The sequence below is a fragment of the Eubalaena glacialis genome, chromosome 20 (genome assembly GCF_028564815.1).
Source record: "Eubalaena glacialis isolate mEubGla1 chromosome 20, mEubGla1.1.hap2.+ XY, whole genome shotgun sequence".
Taxonomy (NCBI): Eukaryota; Metazoa; Chordata; class Mammalia; order Artiodactyla; family Balaenidae; genus Eubalaena; species Eubalaena glacialis.
The window spans coordinates 19128689-19154927 of NC_083735.1; positions in this window are offsets into that span (position 1 = coordinate 19128689).

The window sequence follows — 26239 nt, forward strand, 5'->3', positions numbered from 1 at the left end:
CATTATTTTTCATATTCTTAGATTACTTTTATTATTATTTCTGAAACAAAATCAAAATTCTTAGTAAGATTCTTTGGGTTTATGGCATTGTCTTAGGTAACAGTCATATCTCTGAGTTGAAGTATATTTAAATATTCTAAGCAAAAAAGAAATTCGGATTTTGAAGTACACTATGCACAAAAAACATAAAAATACATTATTATTCTGTAATTAATACTATTTATTTCCCATAATTTAAAATCATCTAATAAATTAGAATGCCATAAAAGTAATTAAGTATGAAAAATTGCCTTTTATTGACACAGTACAACCTAAATGGAAATGTTTTTCTTAATATTCTATCTAGCAAGTTTTTATTACTTTCAAAATATATTAAATATGCATTTAATCTGCATTTTACTTTGTCCTTTCAAGAGTTTCATAAGTTTTGTTTTCCTTCTAATGTGATTTCCATGTTTATTGTTTAGAAATAACTGCATAATGCATATTTCTGGTGTGTGTATATATATATGTATAGTTAGACTCATATATGCAAAATTAAAAGTTTCATGTTTGCTTTATGACATTAAAATGAAACTCATTAATAACTACTCTAGGAACAAATTATTATTAGAAGAAATTATGCCTTGAGCAAAGATATATAGTACGAAAAGAAGGAGAAAGTACTGTTTGTTCACACTAGTAAGGAATTTCGATAATGTAAAGAAATAACAAATTATAAAAGTTTATCTTTGAATAATTCGTACACAATGTATCTTAAACACTGAAAAAAATGACTGTTGGAAATTTCTAACTAATTTGCAACACTGTTTCTGAAACTTTAAAAATATTTATATATACCTATAAATTTAAGACTGCTGGTACCTGTAACATCTTTCTTTGATTATCTTTTTTTTGGCCTGAAAACAATCCCCTTCAAATTGATCAGATTTATATTATCTTTAATAGCAGAGGATTTGTGAAGCTTTCTAGTTCTACATTTTGTCAGTGATTTGATGGCATGGAATGTGCTGTCATTTGCAATTAAGCAGATGTGCAAAAAATTTATTATCACTCATATTTATAAAATCTCGAAATGAAAATGTTTAATAACTATATAATTTGTCTCCTCCAATTATATATATTTACATTGATCATATTATATCTAAACTATCACCTATTTAAAAACAACTTTTTGAAAATAAATACCACCAAATATATGAATATTATCAGTTGCACAAACATTAATATGTGTAAAGTGTGTAAATGTATACATAAATATCTATACAGGCGTTTTTGCCTATATTCTATAGCCATTTATTTACGCATTTATTTAACAGAAATATAGGGTCCCTACTCTAGGTATGGAAGAGATTTTGTCAGGATCAGAAAAATAAGTGAGATGTAGTCCATGCCCGAGAGTTTGCAATATCTCACCTGAGACAGACATATACACAGATAATTACAGTAAAAATGTGGTAAGTGTTACTGTAGAGGTATGACTAAAATACTCAACATACAGAGAAGAAGGAATATTCAAAATGTGCACTATTAAAACAATACTATTGCAAGAATGGTTTGTGGGGTGAAACACACGTTACTGCTCTCATGTGGCATCAATAGTCCAAATGTTGAAGGAATCTGAAGGTTTCTTTGAATCCAGTGAAGGGCAAGAAATGGCTCGTTTTCACTATTGCTTGGCCATTGCCAGAGAGTGTTGTAGAGTCTTAATGTTGAGAATCCCCAGGCCAGTCCTACCTCTCACTCAGACACTAAGCCCATTTTATCCTAGAAACATGATGGACTCCAAGCTCCCAAACAAAGCCAGTTGAGCCTGCATTTGACTCAGGAAGTCAAGAATTTCCTTTGGAGATGGTTATCTGAGCAGAGAGTGACCTTTCTCTCACCACACTCCATTTGTTGTTCATCCTCATGCTGTACATGTGAGCTCTCCCTGCCTTCGAAGGTTGAACATGGTATTTGGAGGAGTTTCACCTCCAGGGATGTTGTTCAAGAACAAATCTCAAGAGTTCACTAGGCACATTTTCTTTACTTCAGATTTATGAAACTTAACACATTCACTTTCTAACCACTTTGGAGAACAGGGACAGATGTGCATCTTTCTCTATCCATTTTCTCTCTCTAGCCGTACACATATACATATATATTTATATGTGTGTGTATGATTCCATGGTTTTCTTTCTCAGTTAACTTATCCTAGAATGTAAGATCCCTCACTTCATACATCTTTGTAAATTATGTTTCAGTTAACATTAGGGGAGTATATCATGCAAGGTGCTTGTTAATAAACTGTTTCACTGTGCTGCCACATGTACTCTTCCCTATTTGTCTTAATGTCAGTTTTCATATTCCCTATTGAGAATGAAATTGATGTAAAACATAAGGTTCAGAATTAATTTTTATAACCTAATTGCTGAATTAGAAAGCACTTGGCATTTATAATATACCAATTTTGAAAATAACTAGAACATGTTTTTGTGTCACATCAATTATTCTTAATAAAAAAGTATATACAACAGTACTTAACCCTTTGTGCATGACATATTGCTGCTCTGAAAGATAACCCAGGAAGAGTGGGAGGAGGCACATACCGTTGGGCAAGGTAATTTTGGGAAGATGTGCAGGTTCAGTGCCTATGGGAAGCCAGGAACCACAATCACTACAAAGCAAGAAGGACAGTCAGCTGGTAGTGGGGAGTTGCTAAGCAGACAAAGGCAATATTTCTCAGCATAGCCTTGGGCCAGTAGTCACAGAATTGGGCACAGTAATTAGGCAATTTATGCAGCTGATAGGAAAAGACACAGAATTATCTATGGTTAATCTATAGGCCCAGGCATAGGACACTGAAGGATCATGGATGGCACAGAACATGTGTATGAAATGGTGTCCAATTATGCGCACTGAAAGTACAAGTTGGTGTATCTTGCTAAAAGAAGGCTATATTGAGACGGTAAGTGTTCCTACAAGGAATCACAAAGTTGTTTAAAAAGAAAAAAACCACAGGAATAAAAAAAAGGTAGAAGGAAATACAGTGATGGATTATTATTATTAATATGATTAAAGGGAGAAATATAATTGAAAAGAGAGATCACAGGGAACTCTATCACTGGCCTTTGCACATTAAAATGTTTCCAAGTTACAGTAACTCAAGAGTTTACAAGTTAAAGAATGATACACATGCACACACACACATACATACACAGATACAGAAGTATCTTAGTAAGTTGGGGCTGTTATAACAAAAGTACCATTGACTGGGTGGCTTAAACAACAGACATTTACACACAGAGAAGGACAAATATCATATGATATCACTTACATGTGGTCTAAAAAAATGATACAAATGAACTTATTTATGAAACAGAAACAGACTCACAGACATAGACAACAAATTTATGGTTACCAAAGGTGGGGGAGGGATAAATTAGAAGTTTGGGATTAACAGTTACACGCTACTATATATAAAATAGATAAGCAAAAAGGACCTACTCTGTATAGCACAGGGAACTATACTAAATATCTTGTAAAAGAAAAGAATCTGAAAAAGAATATATATGTATCTATATGTAATACATATAGATATATATATATTTATATATATATGCATAACTTAATCACTTTGCTGTACACCTGAAACTAACACAACATTGTAAATCAACTATACTTCAATTTAAGGAAACCCAGACATTTATTTCTCACAGTTCTGGAGGCTGGGAAGTCCAAGATCAGGGTGCTGGCAGATTTGGTGTCTGATGGTGGCTTGTTTCCTGGTTGCAGACAGCTATCTTCTCATTGTATCCTCACGTAGTGGAGAGAGAGAAGAGGGAGAAGCAAGATCTCTCATGTCCCTTCTTATAAAGGCACCAGTTTCATTAGAAGTGCTCCACCCTCATGATCTAACTACCTCCCAAGGGCCCCATCATACATACCACATACATCACACTGGAGATTACGGTTTTACCATGTGAGTTTTGGGAACAAAAAACTTTCAGTTCATAGCAGTATCTACAAAACAAGAAAAATGTTATAACTGCTACAATAAAGTTTAGAAACATGTCTGGGTACTGAGAAATGAGTGATTCTTTTTGTGTGTAATGGAGATAGAAAAGTTATATAAAGCATGTCACATTTGCGCTACATTTTACAAAGTGAGGAGGGTTTGGAGAGACAGAATGTAGGCACAGAATAAGAAATGATGAGTTAGAAACTGGTTGCAAGAGCTGATGAGAGGGGACAAGATATGAGAATGACTCAAAGTAGAAACTGAAGACAATGAACAGGATTTAAAAAACTGGCTTTCCTAAGGTCAGGTCCAATGCTACATAGAGTCTCAAGTGGAATTAAGTGTGCATGTTTGTCTTCTAAAAGCTAACTGCTAAAAATAATAAAGCTATGGTGGTAAGAGGCTGGCAGGGCATTGCAGCTTTGGCGATTCACAGAGTAACACTCTTTACAACAAGTACACTCAGGCGAGCAGAGAATACCTTTGAAAGGGTCTAAGCTCCCAGTGTACTTGTGTTATTTGTCTGAATCATTCTTTATAGACTAGAATATCCTATCACCCAATATGGGAATGAGTATTTGCTTATCTTTTTCTATTTTCTCCCTGACACATCATCAGTTTTGATCAAGTGATTAGGAAAATAAAGTTAGAAGAGAGAATTTCTTAACTTATCTTCCAAGTGTCTATTTAATTTATCCAGTTATGAGAAACCACACTAATCCTCAAAAATATTTAGCCTCTGCGTATTTACAATAAATTAACCAAGACATTATTGATAGAATATGAAAACAATTAAGATTGCTGTAAAACTGTTGACATTAGCTAAACTCTCAGTTAAAGCAAATGAGCTAAGACTTACAAAAAAAAAAAAAAGTAATTGGCTTTAAATACCATGTTCTCCAAAACAGGTGGCTAAAACTGCTGAAGCTTTAGCCTCTTTAGTACTGAAATAGAGTTTGGTATAGGATACCATCACTCAGGAACTATGCATCTGGTGGGAGTGAGTTGTCTTCTTATGAGAACCAAGATATGTTAGTAACCTATTGCTGTGTAACAAATTACCCCCAAACTTAGCAACTTAAAAAAATAAACATTTGTTATTTCATAATCTGTGGGTCAGGAATCTGCAGATGGCTTAGTTGTGTGCCTCTGGCTCAGGGTCTGTCACAAGGCTGAAATCAAGTTGGTGGCCTGGGTTATAGTCATTTCAAGACCCAACTGGTGGAGGATTACTTTCAAGATGATTCATCCGGTTCCTGGCTGATCTCAGAGGATCTGTTTCCAAGTTCACTCACATGGCTGCCGGTAGACATTAGATCTTTTCCAGCTATTAGCTGAAGGCCTTCCTCAGTTCATTTCTTGCCATGAGGGTCTCTGCATAAGACAGCTGAAAATATGCTAACTGGCTTCTTTCTGAGTGAGCAGTAAAGAGAGCAAGAAGACATCACCTAATACCAGTAAAAGCCTAATCTAAGAAATGAAGTCCCATCATTTTTGCTGTTTTCTATTCATTAGATGTGAATCACAAGGGTCAGCCCACATTCAAGGGGAAAAGATTACCCAAGGGGGAGGAATACTAGGAAGTGGGGATCAAAAGGGTGCATTTTAGAGGCTGCCTATCATAGTCTAGCTTTGCTTTTTAATTTCTTAAAAAACAATCACTCACATACTCTAAGATTCCAGCAAATGGTCATGTGGCTCATAGAATAATTCTTTGCTTTATTTGCCCTCAAGTTTTTAGTTTTCTGCATTTATCATGATGGGCATGTAGTATTTCTTGTTTATAAAAACAAGGACACAAGCACAAAGGTATTACAGAATATGGGGAGCCTATGCTTACCGAATGCATGAAAGATAACACAAAATCTCTTCAAAATCCCTTTTTCCTTATGGATTTGTAACAGTAGAGAAAAATAATGCTATACTTAAAAGTCCATGTGTAACAGCAGAGAGGTAGTCCAAGCAGCTCTCATCGATTCTTTAGAGGGTATCTTCCCAGGAAATGCATAGTTGGGATTTTATATTAAATACAGTTGAATTGTTCATGGTTTATCCTGTTTGAATGACCTTAGCAATATTTTTATATTACAAATGCTATATTATATAAGAAACACAGTTCATTCTGTTCTCATCAACCTTTGAAGAGTAAAAGAGTAAATGGCAAAAAGAAAAAAAAAAAAGAGCAAATGGCTACAGCTGCTGTCCTTCTGGTACCATCCTGACATTTGCAGCTGAGGCATTGTTTCCCACAGGCTGTGCCCAGCAGTGATGGAGCATGGCAGTGGTGCTAACACGGGCCCATTCCTGCAAGATGGGGGACCCCTTAATGGGTTGCTTTGCTTTGAAAACTCCCCATGGACTCCCTTAAGCCTTTTTAAAACTGTGATGCAGTCTGAGACTCCTCCTACCCAATTAATTCTCTTTCCTTCCTCTTTCCTTCACAAGTGTCAGACAAGCAGAGTGGTCTCCAGGTCTTCCTCCCTTCTGCGGCTCTCCTTTATCTTTCACAGGTGTGTTTCTGTAATATATCTCTTGCGCATCTAATCCCATCTCGGTATCTGCTCCTCAGAGGAGCCAAATTTAACACGTAATCCAGTGTAAAATGAGCAACCATTTAGACTTTGGACGGGACTTATTACAAAGGAGGATACACAAATGGCAAAAAAAGCACATGAAAAAGAATGCTACATTATTAGTTATCAGGGAAATATAAATTAAATTATAACTATATTCTCTTACACCACTAGAACTAAAATTAGAAATATTGACAACATTAAATGTTGCTGAAGATATGTTGTGAGTAGAACTCTAATAGATTGCTGGTGATTGAATAAAAGGGTACTACCACTTGGGAAAGAGTTTGACATATTTTTACACAGTTAATCATATACCTACCATATACCTGCGCTTTGAAGCTGTGATTTCACTTATAGGTATTTACTGAACAAAAATGAAAGTCCATGTCCACAGAAAAACTTCTACAAGATTATCCATGGTATCTTTATTGGTAATAGCAAAAATCTGGTAATAAGTCAATGTCTATCAACAGAAGAATGGGTAAAACATTTTTTGTAGATTCATAACAATGGGATATTTTTGATAAAATGTAAAATAAAATATTGAATCACGAAACAGTCCATCTCAAAATAATTAAACCAGACATAAAGAATACCTACTATGTAATTTCCTTTATACACAATTCTAAAATATGCAAATTAATTGGTAGTGAAAGAAAGCTGATAAGTGATTGTAGTAGCACAGACGGACAGTAAGGAGGAAGGAAAAGATTTTGGATATGAAGAAGATATTCTATAACTTGACTGAGGCATTGATTTCATGGGTGGACCAATTGTTAAAATTCATTGAACTGTCAGTTAAAAGAATTCATGTTATTGTATAGAAATTATACCTCAATAAAATTGATGAAAATATGTTAGCATAAGTGAACTCATTAAATGCACTGAAAACAAATTAAATGTTCCAATTTGATGGCAAGCAAATCCCATTGTTTTGGTGCTACGTATCAACAAAGGAAAATAATCTCAGAGATAAAGGTATCACAAAAATTTTAAGTATCAAAAACTATACAATACAGGAAAAAAATTCCTACTATGTCTACTATTATCTCCTATACCATAAGACTATGATCTCTGTTTTAAAATTGTAGTGATTTTGTGATGTACTAGGTTAGACTTGCAATTTCAAACATTTGTCACATTCCTAATTTTCTTCTATCATGCGATTTCATATAAATGCATTTTCTTGCATATGTACTTGAATTTATTATGAGTAAACAAACTTGAAAAATTACATCACTAATAAATTATTGGAAGTCTGAGAACAAAGTTATTCTATATTCAGTAAATTTTTAAAAAAGCATCATTATAACTTATCCAAAAGACATTCCTGGAGATAATTCTGATTATTATGCTCATAAGTAATGATTCCATCATTTAAAATGAAATACTATTAAAGTTTTAAATGGTATATTAAAGCAGTATGTCTTTTACTATGTTTCTATAATTCTTAATAAATGCTACAGTATTAAAATGCAGTTATATTCTAGTGTATATCTAGAACAGCATTATATCTAATATTTCAATAACAATGTTTGCTTTATAATATTGTAGTTGTATGAGTAGTTTATCTACAATGCTTTCTGTAATAAGAATATAGTTAATAATAGCATTTTTCTATTTTATTCATATGACAGATTTTTATAGTATGGTATTATTATTATTATTTTAAGTATTTTTCTTAAATGGGAGTGAGCAGGTGGTTAAAGACATGATATTCAGGGATTGGGGATCCAGGGTACTATCTTTTTTCCTACAAAATCAGTTTCTCTTTCTATCTTTTCTTTAATTACATATATATGTATATTTCTGTATTTGTGAAGGGTGATGGTTTGTATAATATTAAGGGATATTATTCATAAATAGAAGAGAGATTGGGGTGAAAATCCTGAAAGCTCTTCATATAGATTCATTTTGCGTTTCATAATTGAATATGTGAAAAATAACGTAATAATATTCCATCATCCAGTGTGTGTACTCATGCCAAGATTTTAATGCTTGGGTCCATACTCCTATTGTGCTTGGAATCTTTCACCTCTTACTTGTTTGGCTTCCAGAAATGAGTGGCATGAGTTAGGTATAAGGCTTCAGGTAAGTGTGAGTTTGATGAGGCAGTGGGGTGGAAAAAACGATTTGTTTAATTTTTAATGATGGACGAATAGGTGTGAATAGTAATGAGAAATAGCCACTAAAGACAAATAGATGGCTGATAGAGGGCAAGAAGGAATCCTCCATAGTGAGTGATTTCTCTGAGAAGTCAGTGGCAGATGGGACCCAGAGGACAGAGGATGTGTGGAATTCAGGTAGATTAGTGGGAGGTTAAGGAAACTACCATCTGGTGAAAGTTCTCGTTTTAATATAAGGTAAAAATGAAGTCATCAACTGAGTTAGGAGTTTTGGAGTTTGGAAAAGACCTTTCATCTCTCAGAGAGTAGGAGAGTGAGTTTATCAAAAACACTTAAAAGAGATGCCTGATGAACTCAGAGGTGTTCCATAAGGCTTCAATGAGACCATGGATGATGTATTCCTTGGTAAACTAAAACATATTGAAATGGTACTTCATCTACCATGTTCCTATAATTCTTAAAATAGATGAAAATAAATGATTCAGTGTTGAAATGCAGTTGTAAACTGACATGCAATCTTTTATCAAGTTTTCCGTGAATTGAAGTTCCATGTTTAACAAGTAGATTTGGTCAGTTAGTGAAACATTAATCATTAGAGGAAGCTAGACTTTAAAAAAATTTAATTTGTATATGTATAAAAGGAGTTCAACAAAGATTCTTGTTCAGATTCTTAGCTGGCACACAGTAAAAATGGAACTCAGAAATTTTTATTTTCCAGCCCACTGATTCAGTCACACTGATGAGGCAAAAACAATTCAATCTGGTAAAACTACTTTAAACATGGCAATAAATCAATCCTAAAGCAACTTATAGATTCTTTTGTTTCTTTTTCTGACAGGTTCAGCTATTGGCATTATAACATTTCTGAATAACAAGAAACTATTTTGTAGGTATCATGTCAGTCTTGCTCACAAATTTTAAATTGTCCTAAAGTTCAAATTTTTTTTCAAAGTTCAAATTTTTGAGTAAGCCTTTAAATGAAAGGAGAACACACTGACTTGTGCTAGATCACTCAAAGTGATTTTGTTTCAGTTTACCATTTCAATTTTATTTCCTTTTACCCTACATCACAAATACAACCCACTTCTCCCCAAATTCCACCTTTAGTCATTTAACAAATCCATTCCATGACTTAGCAAACTAAATCCTTTACCTGGATTTTTTTCCAAAAACCTTGCCTCTATAAAACTTTTAACCACTCTAGGTCCAACTCAAGTACTGCCTCTGCCTAGAAACTTTTTCTAATCATTTCTACAAACCATTCTTTTTAGATGGTTATACATGTGTGTGTGTGTGTGTATGTGTATAAAATGTATAAAATCAGCATCCTATCCACTTCTGAAAAATCCACCTCCTACCTGCTTCAGTGATTTAAATGTGATTTTCTTTATTTTATAAACCTTTGTCAATGGTGATTACAAGTTGGCATCTTATGGAAATCAAGCCAATTATAGTACCCTCTACCTTGCACTATAATTGACAGGTTTGGGTGTTAGCATCTAACTGAAAATAGACCAATCATTACCTTTCCCTGTAATTACCACGTGAAGCTGGAAAGGTCTGTGCCTTTCAGGTGGTGAAACTGAGCTGTAAAACATGATCACGCTGACAACGTAGGTCGTAGCATTTCAGGTGATAATTATTGTCTCTTTCAAGTTTGTAATTGCCTTATTTTTTTTTAATGATGACAAATATTACTTTAAAAACAAGAGTGGGGCTGGGGATGGGGGGAACTAGTGAAATTTTGAAAACAAATGATACTGAAAAAGTTGTGTTTTTTTAAAAAAATTATGTTTGCCTAGCGACAATCAAGCCTCATAGGTTAACTTCCTGTGAAATCAGCTTCCGGTAATCTTGCAGCCTCTGGAGCAAGACCAGCTCACTCACAGTTCCCTGGCTCTGCACTTACCTTCAGTAAGTTCCCTAACCTCTCTGTACCCCTATTTATTCATCTGTAAAATGAGGATTATAATAGTAGCTGCTAATACCAATAGTATCTCGCAGGCTTGCTTTGAGGGTTAAAAGATAAAATACATAAGGAGCTCAGTGCAAGGACAACAAGACGTTAGCAGAGGTTCGCTGTTACTTCTATAGGACGAGATCTTTTAACCGACCTTTACATAATAACTCACTGTGAATGTGCTTTATTTTCTCTGTGAAACATGCTGACTTTTGTCTAGTTCATCCTAAAAACTAAAGGTTAGTTGATTCCTCTTTGGTATGCCTATATGCTTCTGCTTTCACAAAATGGGTATTTTCTTCCCAAGAACCAGTTTTGTTTGTTCTCAATCGTGTTCCTTCTAACGGTACTTTTAAGTATAATTTTGCAACTTAATAAGATGTTATGGAAAGCCATTGAAATATGACTGTGAAAAGAAATGCTAATAGCTGAAAAAATATTTCAAAATTGGATTTATGCAAAATAACTAAAATTTTGGAGGACATATAAAAATCTAGAAGGTTTTACACTCAAAGTATCTCTGTAAAAGTCTTTCTTCTGAACCAACACTGAAAACTGTAGATTATGATTTCCATGGTGTATTTTAAAAAAGCAACATAGAACTCAAAAGGGAAGAACTTGCCATTTCATGAAAAATGTCATATAAGTTCAAATTGACATTTTTATGGTTAAAGTAAAATAATTAGAGTGTGTATGCTTATGTATGTACACATATATATGTAAAACATTATATATACGTATATAGTATATATATAATAGTATATATAGTGTATATATATATTATATAATATAAAAAACCTTTAATGACTTCACATTTAACAAAATTTTCCCTTTAACCTGTCAATTACACATCTTGATGGCACCAGATACATAAGCTTCTACTAGATTTGCTTCCAGTTGGAATCATATTCATTTAGAGTGGTTGCACTTATTCTCTGTCGATCTCCCCAGATTGACCAATCTGGCATAATATCTGATTAATATTCGGAGTAGAAAAAATAAGATACTTGATAACTTTATTCAATTAGTAGATCACAGTCAAGCACAGCTGAAACTACTTTTGAGGAATTAAAAATCAGGATCCTTGAGGAAGAAAACATAGAAATCATTATTTTATCTGCAGATTCTACTTAAAGATTTTGTAAATACTCTAGAGTCAGATATTTTATCATTCCTTTCACTGTCTCAGTCTCAATTCTTTCTCGGTCCCGAATTAAAATACAGTTGTCCTAACGCAGCAATCAGTTCTCATTCTTATCAGATGTTCTTACCTCCAGTAACTCCTTCAGGATTTACTAATTTTCTCTCCAAGCTCCATACTACTGGTTCCTATACTGTAGAGAGCCTCAAAATATCTTGAGCAGCTTGTTAAAAATAAAGATTCACCAGTACTTACCCCAAAATTGCCTGTATCAGAACTTCCAATTTGTTTGATTCAGATACACACCAAACTTTTAGCAGGATTGTTCTACTTTATTTAATAATAATTCTAAATATTGTAACACTATATCAGTATAAACAAAAAAATCTTCTCTTATTTTCTGTATTTTTCTCCTTAGCTTGGTAAGAGCCATTTTTTTTTTTTTATTGAAGTATAGTTGATTTACAATGTTGTGTTAGTTTCAGGTATACAGCAAGGTGATTCAGTTATACACATACACACGTGTGTATATATATATATGTTTTTGTTTTCAGATTCTGTTCCATTATAGGTTATTACAATATATTGAATATAGTTCCCTGTGCTATTCAGTAGGTCCTTGTTGTTTATCTATTTTATATATAGTAATGTGTACATGTTAATCCCAAACTCCTAATTAGCAGTCATTGGGAGAAAGGTTGTGGAAAAGGAAACAATGTATAAATCCATACATGAAGTCTCTGCGGTCTCTATCTTGGTCTCTGAAACCTTATTTGAAACAAATGATTACAGGAGACATTTCTGAGACTAGAAGGTCACAGAGGGTCTTGAAGAGTTGAAAGCTTGATTTCTCATAGATTGTTTCATCGAGATTAAAGAACTAGTCCAGAAGGTCATAGTGGTTAAAGGATTAGGATTCATTCAAATAAATGGTCAAGAATAACTAGATTACATTTAAATAGGAGGAGGGAGAAAGCCTAGACGAGATAGTCTGGGGAAGAGCCTGGGCAGATCTAGTGCCTGGTCCATCATTAGATTTAGCATGTGGCATGAGGACAAAAAATAGAGTGGCTCAGGGATTACTGAAAAAGAGAGGTAAAATAGATGTAAAATGCGTTTAATTTACTTTTTGAACTTTGAAAACTCTTCTCTTCTTGTATTTATATACAGACATTTAGAGGCAACTCCCACCCTTTTTACTGTCTAATAATGCTGTTAACAGTGTTGTACATGAATCCTTATTCACACTTTTGATAATTTTCTTAGGATACATAATATTTTAAAAGGGTTTGTCATTCTATGACTAACTAGAAACATTATATCAAGTTACCCTGGTTTGCAACATTTTTGTTTTAGTTTTACTATTAAAATGATTCTTCCATCAGTTGTTACACTGTTAACATATTCTTAATTATTAGAACACTATGATATTTTTTGATTTGTAAAGCATGCTTCCAGTTTTTAAAATTTATTTAAAATTATTTTTATTGAAGTATAGTTGATTTACAATATTATATTTAATAATATAATATTGTATATATAATATATATGTACAACATAGTGATTCAATATTTTATAGATTATGCACATTTAAAGTTATGATAAAATATTAGTATATTCCCTGTGCTGTACAATATATACTTCTGGCTTATTTTATGTACAGTAGTTTGTACCTCTCAGTCTGTGACTCCTATCATGTACCTTCCCCTCCCCTCTCCCAGTTGGTAACCACTAATTTGTTCTCTATATCTGTGAATCTGTTTCTGTTTTGTTATATTCATTCATTTGTTTTAGTTTTTAGATTCCACATGTAAGTGATAATATACAGTATTTGTCTTTCTCTATCTGCCTTATTTCACTAAGCACAATACCCTTCAGGTCCATCCATGTTGTTGCAAATAGCAAAATTTCATTCTTTTTTTATGGCTAATATTCCATTATGTATATATACCACATCATCTTTATCCATTCATCTGTTGATGGACATTTAGGTTGCTTCCCATGTCTTGGCTATGGTAAAGAATGCTGCTATAAATATTGGGGTACATGTATCTTTTCAAATTAGTGTTTTTGTTTTTTTCCAGCTATATACCAAGGAGTGGAATTGCTGGATCATATCATACCATAGTTCTACATTTAGTTTTTTGAGGACCTTCCATAATGTTTTCCAAAATGGCTGCACCAATTTACATTCCCACCAACAGCATACTAGGGTACCCTTTTCTCCATATCCATACCAACATTTATTTGTGATCTTTTTGATGATGGCCATTCTTTTTTTTTTTTTTTTTTTAAAACATCTTTATTGGAGTATAATTGCTTTACAATGGTGTGTTAGTTTCTGCTTTATAACAAAGTGAATCAGTTATACATATACATATGTTCGCATATCTCTTCCCTCTTGTATCTCCCTCCCTCCCACCCTCCCTATCCCACCCCTCTAGGTGGTCACAAAGCACCGAGCTGATCTCCCTGTGCTATGCGGCTGCTTCCCACTAGCTATCTATTTTGCATTTGGTAGTGTATATATGTCCATGACACTCTCTCACCCTGTCACATCTCACGATGATGGCCATTCTTAAAGCTGTGAGGTGATAATTCATTGTGGTTTCGATTTGCATTTCTCTGGTGATTTAGTGATGTTGAGCATTGTTCATGTCCCTGACGGCCAGCTGTACGTCTTTTGTGGAAAAAATGTCTATTCAGGTCTTCTGCCCATTTTTAAAAATTCTGTTTGTTTATTTGCTTTTTTTTGGAGGGGGGGGACATTGAGTTTATGAGCTTTTTATAAATGTTGGATATTAACCCCTTATCAGTCATATAACTTGTAAATATTTTCTTCCATTCAGTAGGTTGTCTTTTTGTTTAGTTGATGGTTTTCTTTGTTGTGCAAAAGATTTTAAGTTTAATTAGGTCCCATTTGTTTATTTTTGCTTTTGTTTTCTTGACTTTAGGAGATAGATCGAAAAAATATTGCTGTGATTCATGTCAATGAATGATCTGCCTATATTTTCTTCTAGAATTTTTATGGTTTCTGGTGTCACATTTAGATCTTTAATCCATTTTGAGTTTAGTTTTGTATATAGTGTGAGAAAATGTTCTAAATTCATTCTTTTACGTGTAGCTGTCCAGTTTCCTCAGCACAATTTATTGAAGAGACTGTCTTTTCTACATTGTATATACTGTCCTCCTTTGCAATAGATGAATTAATGGATTAATTCTAACCCAATTTTCTTAGAGGTTCAGAGATTTGTTCTCCTTTCCTGCAAACTACGTGTTGTCCACTAATATTATTTCCATTTTCCACAATATGAGAAATTTCTTCTAGATACTGGCCAAAGGAATGTTAGGAAAGCTAATAATCTTAATTTCTGAAGTATTTTGTGATGTGTGTGATTGTGTATTTGTTTAAGTTGGCATGAACATAAGACTATATACGTTTCTGTGGGAATTTAGGAAAGTCTAAGTTAAGTGGACTCCACTTGCAACACAAGGAGAGGCTCAACGTTCTGAAAAACTCTTTGTGAATAATGGGACAAAGAGTCAGCCGTGTAAAATAGATTGCTGAGACGGGAAATGATATACCTATAAGTAGTACCCATGATTTTGAGGCCACCAGACTTGATCGATATTCTTCTTCTCAGTATTCTTCTTCGGAATAGCTATTTGACAGAACAATGGATGTCTCATTTCTCTCATCGTGCTGGACCTTACTTGAAGAAAAAGTTCTATAGAGCCCTGTGTAATCAATTGTCCCAGTTTTCATTTTTGCTACCGACCTTTGGTTGTTGAAAAATTAAGTTGGCTACAAGAAAGAAAGTACATTTCAAAGAAAAGAAAGTGGGATAGAGATGAAATAAAACTTCTGTCTGCATTCCCATTCAAAAATATATTGTTTTGCATATCATAGCCCTATAATTAATCCTGAAGATTATACAGATTTTAATATGATGTAAAAACATCATATCTTTCCTTGGGAATCTTTCCTTGACTGCTACCACTACAAGTATGAGTTTGCTATGAGAGTAGAATGCCATTCATACTCAGTAGAGGATTATTTCTTGTTTTGCCCCCAAACCAGACAGGACACATTCACCTATAGGATGAACAATGTAAATATGTATTCTATTTCAAAATCTTCAGACTCTTCATTCTTACATATTATCTAATATAAATACCAGGATGTTTTAAAAGTTTGATCTGAATTAAAATACTAAGTAAGATCCACTGAGACAATGAATTTTAGAAACTGTATACAATGTCTGCATCATCAAAAATCTCTAAAAGAACCCTTAACTATAAGTGATTTAACTGAGATGTAGATGAATCCTAAGAAACAGAAAGAAAAATGTCTTGAAGAAGAAAATCCAGAATGTTAAAAAAGGAGCAAGAACACACAGGCATCTCTTGGTAGAAAAATTATTTTTTTTAGCAACAGTTTTTTCATATTGATATAAGAATGCTCTTCCTGAAGCAGGACTCAGTGCCTGAGTATGGAAAATTGGTCCTGATGTTGTAAGTTGTTACAGCTCAGAGTTGTAAGAGTTATAGATAGTTGAATTTTGTAAACTAAAGTTATCTCCAAGTGTGGGATTTCTAGTCACATCTTTACTACATTTACTCAAGTTGCTGCCTTACATAAAGCAGTGCATGAATCCATAAAACTTACTTCCCCTGATCTTGAAAGTGAATAGAACACTTCAGCAGCACAAGCAAATTGGTTTTGAGAGCAAAGCAAAGAAATAAATCTCTCTGGGCCCCAATTTTATCTCTTACAGAAGGAATCCATTTGATTTTAGTGATAATAAACAGACACAAAATTTAAAAAGAAGTTCATTCCTGACTTAGAAGAAAGCAAAGAAATGTGACTAATTTTACAACATTATCCTTTAAAAAAATATCATAAGGACTTCAATAATTTTGTTGTGGTGGTTGTTTTGCTTGTGGCTGATTTTTATTGGTTTGTTTCAGAAGAGATGATCATACTTTCTGCAACTATTTAAATGGGAATGGAAACATGCTTTAGGTTTTTTATATGACCTAGTACAGATAGGGTGACTAGCTCAGCATCCACATACCCAAGTTGTAGCGAAGTTCTAAATAGGACACACATTTAAATGATCTATCCCAAAGAGTCATGCCAAAGTGTATTATCTTTACTCCACAAATATATCACTCCTTGCAAAGCTCTTTCTCTGTAGCCTAAATGTGAGCCAGGGAGCATGCAGTGGATGGGGAAGCTCCTATATTGAATATTAAGCACTTCTTGTCAGGTTTCTTTGACTAAATATAATTATTTTATTGAATTCATGACCCTAGGATGTTGTTAAATTTCTTTTCCAGGGTATTTCTTCCTTAATTGCTTTTAACAAAAGCATAAATAGCATTCAACTTGAGAATGAATGAAAATGGCTTCTTAAGATTCTGGTGTTTTTAAGCATAAAGAAAGGATCAGTGTGTGAGATGTATTCCCTTTCTAATCATGAAGGATACTTTATTTTTCCAATGTATTAAGTGACAGGTTATTGCTTTTAATGTATATTTCTACATCCTTTTTCCAAATAATATTTGTTTTTTGGTCTAGGTTTGACTATCATTATTCCCATTAGACAATTACTGGCAATCAGTTAAAGTCAGTAGATATTAGGACATTTTAGCAGGAACATTTTGTTAATAAATGCAAACTTAAAATGACTTAAAATAATTACATTTCTCTCTCTGTGACCTAGAATTTTAGGCAGTCAAAAACTTAAAGGGACTGATAATCACAATGTTTTGATAATATATACATATAATATATAAAGGCAGTTTTTCTCTGTAAATTTTGTATATCTTCCCAAAAAATATATTTTAAACCATGTGGACATTTATTATTCTCTGCATTTCTACGTAATGACTCTTCTATCATTTTCATTGATCTATCTCTTTCCTTGATCCTGTGTCTTTATAGGCACAACCCCTGAAAAATTATCAAAAATACGAAACAGGATCAGTTCCTTGAAAGACACAATTTGCCAAAACTCACATAAGAAGATATGTACAATCTGATTATGCCTATATGTATTAAGGAAATGAATCAATATTTAATAACTTTCCAAATCAGAAAGCACAAGGCCCAGATGGGTACCCTGAGGAATTCTCTCAAACATTTAAGGAAGAAATTATACCAATTCTCTGTGATCTCCTACAGAAGATAGAAGCAGAGGGAATACTTTCTAACTTCCTAACCATGATGCCAATACTACCCTAATAACAAAGCCAGGCAAAGACATTGCAGGAAAAGGAAAATAAAGACCAATATCTTTCATGAACATAGATGCAAAAATCCTCAGCAAAATATTAGTAAGCCAAATCAAACAGTGTATAAAAAGAATTATGCATCATGACCAAGTAGGATTTATCCAGGTATATAAGACTGGTTCAACCTTGAAAAATCAATTAATGTAATCCATCTCATCACCAGTCTAAGAAAGAAAAATCACATGATTATTTCAATATATATAGATAAATTATTTGGCAAAATCAAATACCCATTTATGACAAAAACTCTTAGTAAACTAGAAACAGAGGGAAGCCTTCTCAGCTTGATCAAGAATATGTATAAAAAACTATAACATCATACTTAACGGTGAGAAACTTTGAGCTTTCCCATTAAGATCAGCAACAAAGCAAAGATGCCTCCTTTTTAACATTGTACTGGAGATACTAGCGAATATAAAAGGACAAGAAAAGGATATAAAAGGCATATAGATAGGGAAGATAGAACACTTTGTTCACAGATGACATGATCACCCATGTAGAAAACATGAAAGAATTAATTAAAAAAAAAAACCCTCCTGGAATGAATAAGAAATTATAGCAATTTTTCAGGACACAAGTGTTAATATTACAAAAGTCAAAGACTTTCCTATATACCAGGAATGAACAAATAGGATTTGAAATAAAAAATACAATACCATTCCAATAGATACATGGAAAAATGCTCAACATCACTAGTCATCAGGGAAATGCAAATCAAAACCACCATGAGATAGCACCTCACATCTGTTAGAATGGCTATCATCAAAAAGACAAGAAATAACAAATGCTGGTAAGGATGTGGAGAAAGGGGAACACTTGTGCACTGTTTGTAGGAATGTAAATTAGTGTAACCACTATGAAAAACAGTATGAAGATTCCTCAAAAAATTAAAAATAGCACTACTATATGATCCAGCAATCCTACTTCTGGGAATATATCTGATGGAAATGAGAACATGATATCAGAGAGATATCTGCACTCCCCTGTTAAATGAAACATTATTTACAGTAGCCAAGGTATGGAAACAACCTAAGTATCCATCAACAGATAAATGGATAAAGAAGTTGTGATAGATAGATAGATATATACATACACACAATGGTATATTATTCAACCACTGGACAGAAGGAAACCCTGCCACTTGCAACAACACGGATGGACCTCGAGGGCATTATGCTAAGTGAAATAAGTCAGACTGAGAAAAACAAATACCATGTGATGTCATTTATATGTGGAACCCGAAAAAGCTGAAGTCATAGAAACAGAGAATAGAATGGTGATTACCAGGGGCTGGGGGCAGGGAGAAAGGGGGATGTTGGTCAAGTGTACAAAAATCCAGTTAGAAGATGAATAAGTTCTGAGGTTCTCCTGCACAGCACTGTGATTATAGTTAATACTGCTGTATTATATACTTGAATGTTGCTAAGAAAGTAGATCTTAAATGTTGTCATCACAAAATAGAAATGGTAGTTTTGTGATGTGATGGAAGTGTTAGCTAATGCTATGGTGGTAACCATTTTGCAATATATAAATGTGTCAAATCAACACACTGTGTACCCTAAACATACACAATACTGTATGTCAATTATATCTCAATAAGCTGGAAAAAACCCACAATATCATTTACATTAGCACCCCCCAAAATAAAACATTTAAGTATGAATCAAACAAAATATGTACAAGATCTATATGTGGAAAACAACAAAATTCAGATGTATGAAATAAAAGAACTACTAAAAAAAATGGAAATATATTCCATGTTCATGGATAGGAGGACTCAATATTGTCAAGATGCTAGTTCTTCCCATCTTGATCTATAGATTCAGTCCCAATCAAAATCCCAGCAAGTTATTTTATGGATATTGACAAACCGATTTTAAAGTTCATATGGAGAGGCAAAAGACCCCAAATAACCCACACAGTATGGAGAAGAAGGAACAAAGTTGGATGAATGAAAATACCTAACTTCAAGACTTAACATAAAGTTACAGTAATAAAGATAATGTGGTATTGGTGAAAGAATAAGCAGATAGGTCAATGGAATAGAACACTGAGCCCAGAAACAGACCCACATAAGTATAATCAACTAATTTTTGACAAAGGAGCAAAGGCAAGGCAATGGAACAAAGATAGTCTTTTTATGAAATAGTGCTGGAACATCTGAATGTTGTTCATAATGGAAAAAAACAACAGTGTAGACACAGACTTTACACCTTTCACAAAAATTAACTCAAAATAGATCATAGACCTAAATGTAACATGAAAAACTATACAACTCCTAGAAGATAACTTAGCAGAAAATCTAGATGACCTTGGGTATGGCAATGACTTTTTTATATACAACACCAAAGTCACAATCCATGAAAGAAATAATGAATATGCCAAGGGATTGAGAAGATAAGCCACAGACTGGGAGAAAATATTTGCAAAAGACACATCTAACAAGGCCTGTTATCCAAAATACACAAAGAACTCTTAAAATTCAACAATAAGAAAATAAAGTTGATTTAAAAATAGGACAAAGAGCTTAACAAACACCTCACCAAAGAAGATATACAGATGGCAAATAAGCATGTGAAAAGATGTTCCACAGTATATGTCATCAGGGACATGCAAATTGAAATAACTAGACACCACTATACATCTACTAGCATGGCCCAAATCTGGAATAGTGACAGCACCAAATGCTGGGAAGAATGGGGAGCAATAGGAACTCTCATTCATAGCTGGGGGAATTAAAAATCGTATGGCTGCTTTGGAAGACAGTTTCTTACAAAACCAAACGTAGTCTTAGCATATGATCCAGCACTCACACTCCTTGGTATTCACCCAAAGGAGTTGAAAATTATTGTCCATACAAAAACCTGCACTCGGATGTTTATAACAACTTTATTTATAATTGCCAAAACTTGGAAGCAACCAAGATGTCCTTAAGTAGATAAATGGATTAATAAACTGTGATACATCCAGGCAATGGAATATTATTCAGTGCTAAAGAGAAATGAGCTATCAAGCCATGAAAAGACATGGAGGAACTTCAAATGCATATTATGAAAATCGAAAGATGCCAATCTGAAAAGGCTATATAGTGTACAATTACAAGCATATGACCTTCTGGAAAAGGCAAAACTATGGAAAACAATGAAAAGATCAGCTATTGCCAGGGATTGGTAGAGAAGGGAGGGATAAATAGGTAGAGCATAATGGATTTGTAGGACGGTGAAAACACTCTGTATGACACTACAATGGTGGATACATTTGTCCAAATCCATAGAATGCACAACACCAAGAGTGGACCCTAATGTAAGCTATGGACTTTGAGTAATAATGATGTGGCACTGTAGGTTGGTCAGTGGTGGCATTGATTGTTAAACTCCCTATGATGACTTTGCTATTATGTGGATTACAAAACAAAACAGAGAGCATTTAGTCAATGGTTTGCAAAATGGTTATTAACATCCAAAGCCCAGCTTCTGAGCTATCTCACGGGTGAAACAGATAACCTATTAAATGGAAAGTGGCCTCTGCTAACTGATATTGACAAATGATCATCACAAGTATATTTAGAAAACCACTGTAAATGAATTGGTTATGTTATATAGTTAGGATTCTATTTGAGAACTAATTAAAATGATGTCCAAAATTAGAGCAAATGTTATTTTAAAATTTTGGCCATTTACTTTCTAACTCTGAATTATGGGAAATAAAAATTTCAATTTGCTTTAACATATTTTTCTCTAGTTCATTTCTGTATGAGACATTATTATTTGTATGAGACAAATGTTACTGAAAGGTTACAGATGTTATTATGAACAGAAATGACCATAATAATCAGCATGAGTTCTGAATGGTATAATTATTCACCTTCAGCATTAAGGATGGACTACTGTTAAATCTGACTATACAGCATTTTCCCTTAAGCATTGGGTTGACAATTTCATATATGATGTCAGATTCTGATTTCACAATAACTGAATTATAGTGGAAATATTAATTGTTGTGAGTGTATTTTATGCTCTTGATAGTTCAGTATATCATGACACTCTACAAGGAAGAATTCGGGAAGAGGCCTAACCTGCTTCAAATCTCTCTTTTTAATTTACTTTAGTGACTTATTTTGAGACTCAAAGTCACATAAGTCAGAGTGCATCTTATGTCATTCTTATTCTGATAAAGCAGTATTTGACATTTTGAAAAATAACCTGCATGTAATCACAATCAGAATATATAAGGATTTTTAAATGGAAAAAAATGCCTTTTTATTCAATCTGTTTTTTTTTTTCCTAATAAGTAATTAAGCAGCAAATTTCAGGAGATAAAGTTTAACTCAGTTTGCTTAGTGCATTTGTCTTCAGATTGCTTGTAATAGCATGAACAGGGCAATCAGCCACTCAAAGATATGGCCTACTATCTAGCACAATGTGAATAAAATAGATATCATATTATACATATGAAAAATGATTTCAAGGGTAAATTCAATTTTATTTTTCTTAGAAGCTAGTGCTTTAAAGAAGTATAATATTGGAGACTGAACACACTATTGTAATACAAACTGAGGTATGAAAAGTTATCAAAAGCAAAGAAAAAATGTCTAGGCAAGAAGGAAGATGGATGGTTAGAGTGAAAAGGTAGTAAAGACATCTGTATATGGCCTTTCCTCTGCAACATATTTAGTCACTACTTAACAGGATTAATCATTTATTTATGTATAAGTTTATGTTTATCATTTATTGGTAATTAGAAATGAATGTTTTGTTGTTATTTATCAGTTAAAATTAAGATGAAAAACTTTCACCATGTAATCCGTTATAAGCACTGGGTTTACTGCTTAGCAATGTTTCACAAGTACATATCAACAGTAACTAAATGCCTTGGTTTTTAATAATACTGTCCAAGTTCGTAGGTGACTTAGAGGCCAGTTTTTGCTTCAGAATGTTGTCTGATATTATAGGTGACAAGGATCAAGTGACTTGGGAGTGGGAAAGGGATGACTCAGCTGTAAGATTATTTATTTGAGGTTAGAAGTAGTTATTATTCAATAACTAGGTTAGTTAATAGAAAAGGAGGGCCATTTAACAGCACAGAATAAAGCAATGGAGAAAATCTAAATTCCATATAATTAATCAGTATGTGTGTATGTATATGATATACATATATATCAATCAGTATATATGTGTGTATTTATGTATATATGTATGCATATATATGTATACATGCATAAATATACAAAATTCGTTGAATGAATACATAATTCATATACATGTATGCCCATATATATATAACTTATGTACTGATTCAAGCTTTTTCTAGCAGCTCTCATATCCCAGGCATTCTTTTAGGAGCTGGGGATAAAGTAATGAACAAAAAAGGCCAAATACCTGTTCATACTGCCCTCATGGAACTTGCATTCCACTGAGGACACAGCGATCACAGGATAAATGAGCAAAATACAGTGTATATTAGCAAGTAAATAATGCTATGGAGAAGCATAAAAAAAAAAGGAGGAAATGGTTAAGGAATGTTGGGAACGGGGTTGAACTTTTACAAAGGTGTATTAGCTTTCTATTGCTGGTATGACAAATTGCCACAAGTTTAGTAGCTTTGTAGCTGACAACAGAAGGAGACCAGTCAGCAGGTTACTGCAAGAATTTCTATAGAAGATATTGGTGGCCTGGTACAGAGCAGTAGTGGAGTGAGAAGGGAGACACAGTTGGATTCTGGCTATGTGCCAAAAGCAGAGCCAGCAGGATTTGCTGGAGGTTTGCAGTAGCGTGTAAGTAAAAGTAGTTAAGGAAGTCTCCAAGGTACTTTTGGCTTTAATACTTGGAGAAACTCAGTTGCCCTTTATTGAGATGACTAACATGGTGAGAACATTTGTGCTTTTGTTGTTGGTGGGAAGTAATACTCAGAGTTAGTTTGCTATATGTAAAGCTTAAGATGGTTGTTGGATATTCAAATTAAGGATGACTAGTAGAGGGTCGAATATATGAGTCTAGGGTTCAGGGAGGACATGTATATTAATAAATGACAGATTATGTATGATTTTCAAAGCCATGAAATTGATTGAGGTATTCAAGTCATGAGTTTAGGTAAGAAATAGAAGAGATTCAAGAATTAAACACTGGGATACTCCCTATAGAGATCAGGGGAAGGAAGAAGAACCAACAAAAAACACTGGGGCACAAAAGAGAAGAACCAGGTTAGTGTAAAGTCCTGATAACCTGGAGCAGAAAATGGTTCTGAGAGAGAGAACTGCTATGTGATGCTGCTGTATGTCAAGAGAGTAGAAGGCTGAGAAAGATCAAGGGACTTAGTGATGCCAGAGATGTTGTTGATGAAAACAGTTACAGTGGGGGGTAGAAAATAGAGGGATTAAAATCAGACACGACACATATAATGAATTATTTGTACACATTTTATTCTAAAAGAAAAATTGAACAGTAGCTAGAGGAGGAATAAGACACAATGCAGTATTTCTTTTTTAAATTAATTAATTAATTAATTTTTGGCTGTGTTGGGTCTTCGTTTCTGTGCGAGGGCTTTCTCCAGTTGCGGCGAGCGGGAGCCACTCTTCATCGCGGTGCGCGGGCCTCTCACTGTGGCGGCTCCTCCCGTTGCAGAGCACAGGCTCCAGACGCGCAGGCTCAGTAGCTGTGGCTCACAGGCTTAGTTGCTCCGCGGCATGTGGGATCCTCCCAGACCAGGGCTCGAACCCGTGTCCCCTGCATTGGCAGGCAGATTCTCAACCACTGCGCCACCAGGGAAGCCCGCAGTATTTCTAAGATAAGAGAAATAATTTAATATTTTGGGAGGACTAAATCACTATGAAAAACTATGATAGGAAAAAAGGAAGAATTTCTAGAAGAACATCCCTAAGTATATATGGGAAGAGGTTGGGATCTAATACCGATGTAGACAGCTTAGCCTTAGGTAGTAGAACATGCAGTATATCCATAGTTAGAAGAAAAAAAGCAAAATATATGTGTATAGATGCTGAAACTGTAAGTGGTGGTGATATCTTGTAGAGGTTTTCTTCTGATGACTCAGTGTTCTCAGTGAAATAAGAAATAACACCAGCTCATAGAGAGAATGGGTTTTGGTGTTGTACGTTTGAAAAGAAAAGGAAGTGGAGGGATAGATGGATTTCAGAAATATAGAATGACTTTGTGTCACCATTATGGACCTCTCCGAAGTTAGTGATGGGGTTTATAGAGACTAGTTTTCATGGTTTTGTGCTTTTTTCCAGCCACGTTCAGCTACAAGAGAGCAGACAGACAGTATGTGGGGAACCAAATTTAACTAGAGTTATGGTTTAACCAAAGGGCTATATCAAAGTGATAGAGGCAAGGGGGTTTTGTTAACATCCAATGGATTCTCTATCATATTTAACCATGTATAAGGGGAGTAATTAGGGCATTACGGGGATGAGGGACCACAAAATAATGCTGTAGTATCAATGGAGTAAAAGTCTTGGTAGTCTTGGATTCATGAACACCATGTGTTACTATTTCCGCCCCCCCTCGTCTGACTTTCCCTTTTAAGTCACATGGCTTGCACTATCACTTTCTTTAGGACTCTGCTTAAATGTTTTATTAATGAGGTCTTCTTTACCAGCCTTATAGAAAAGAGTCCCAACTACATGGCCCTCTTTATTTCCCATATTTTCTTTGTTTTTCTTTCTAGCACTTATCAATCTATGGTCTATTCATATACTTGCTTGTATATAAGTGTAGCTCTCCCCACTAGAACATAATCTTCACAAGTGTGGGAACTTTATATTTTTGTTCACTTTGTTCCTCCATCTTCTATGACAATACCTGGCACCCAGTTGGCACTCAATAAACATTTTTAGGAATGGATGATGCAAGCCTTTTGAAATCCTCAAGGATGATGTAGGTAAATCAAGACAGGAAACAAAGTTGGTAGACCACATCAGCTACAAGGTAAGGCCATGCTTTGAGGCTTGCCATTTTAACATTAGCGAAATTAAATTCCCTCATCCAATTGATTTGTAGTGAGATTTCATCCAAGAGGCCTGCAAGTATGGACAGGCCTGGAATTTTGAAGGGGATGTGGGTGCAGAAGCTGACAAAATTTTCCAGTTGAAGAATTTTTCTCCTACCATATCCTCCT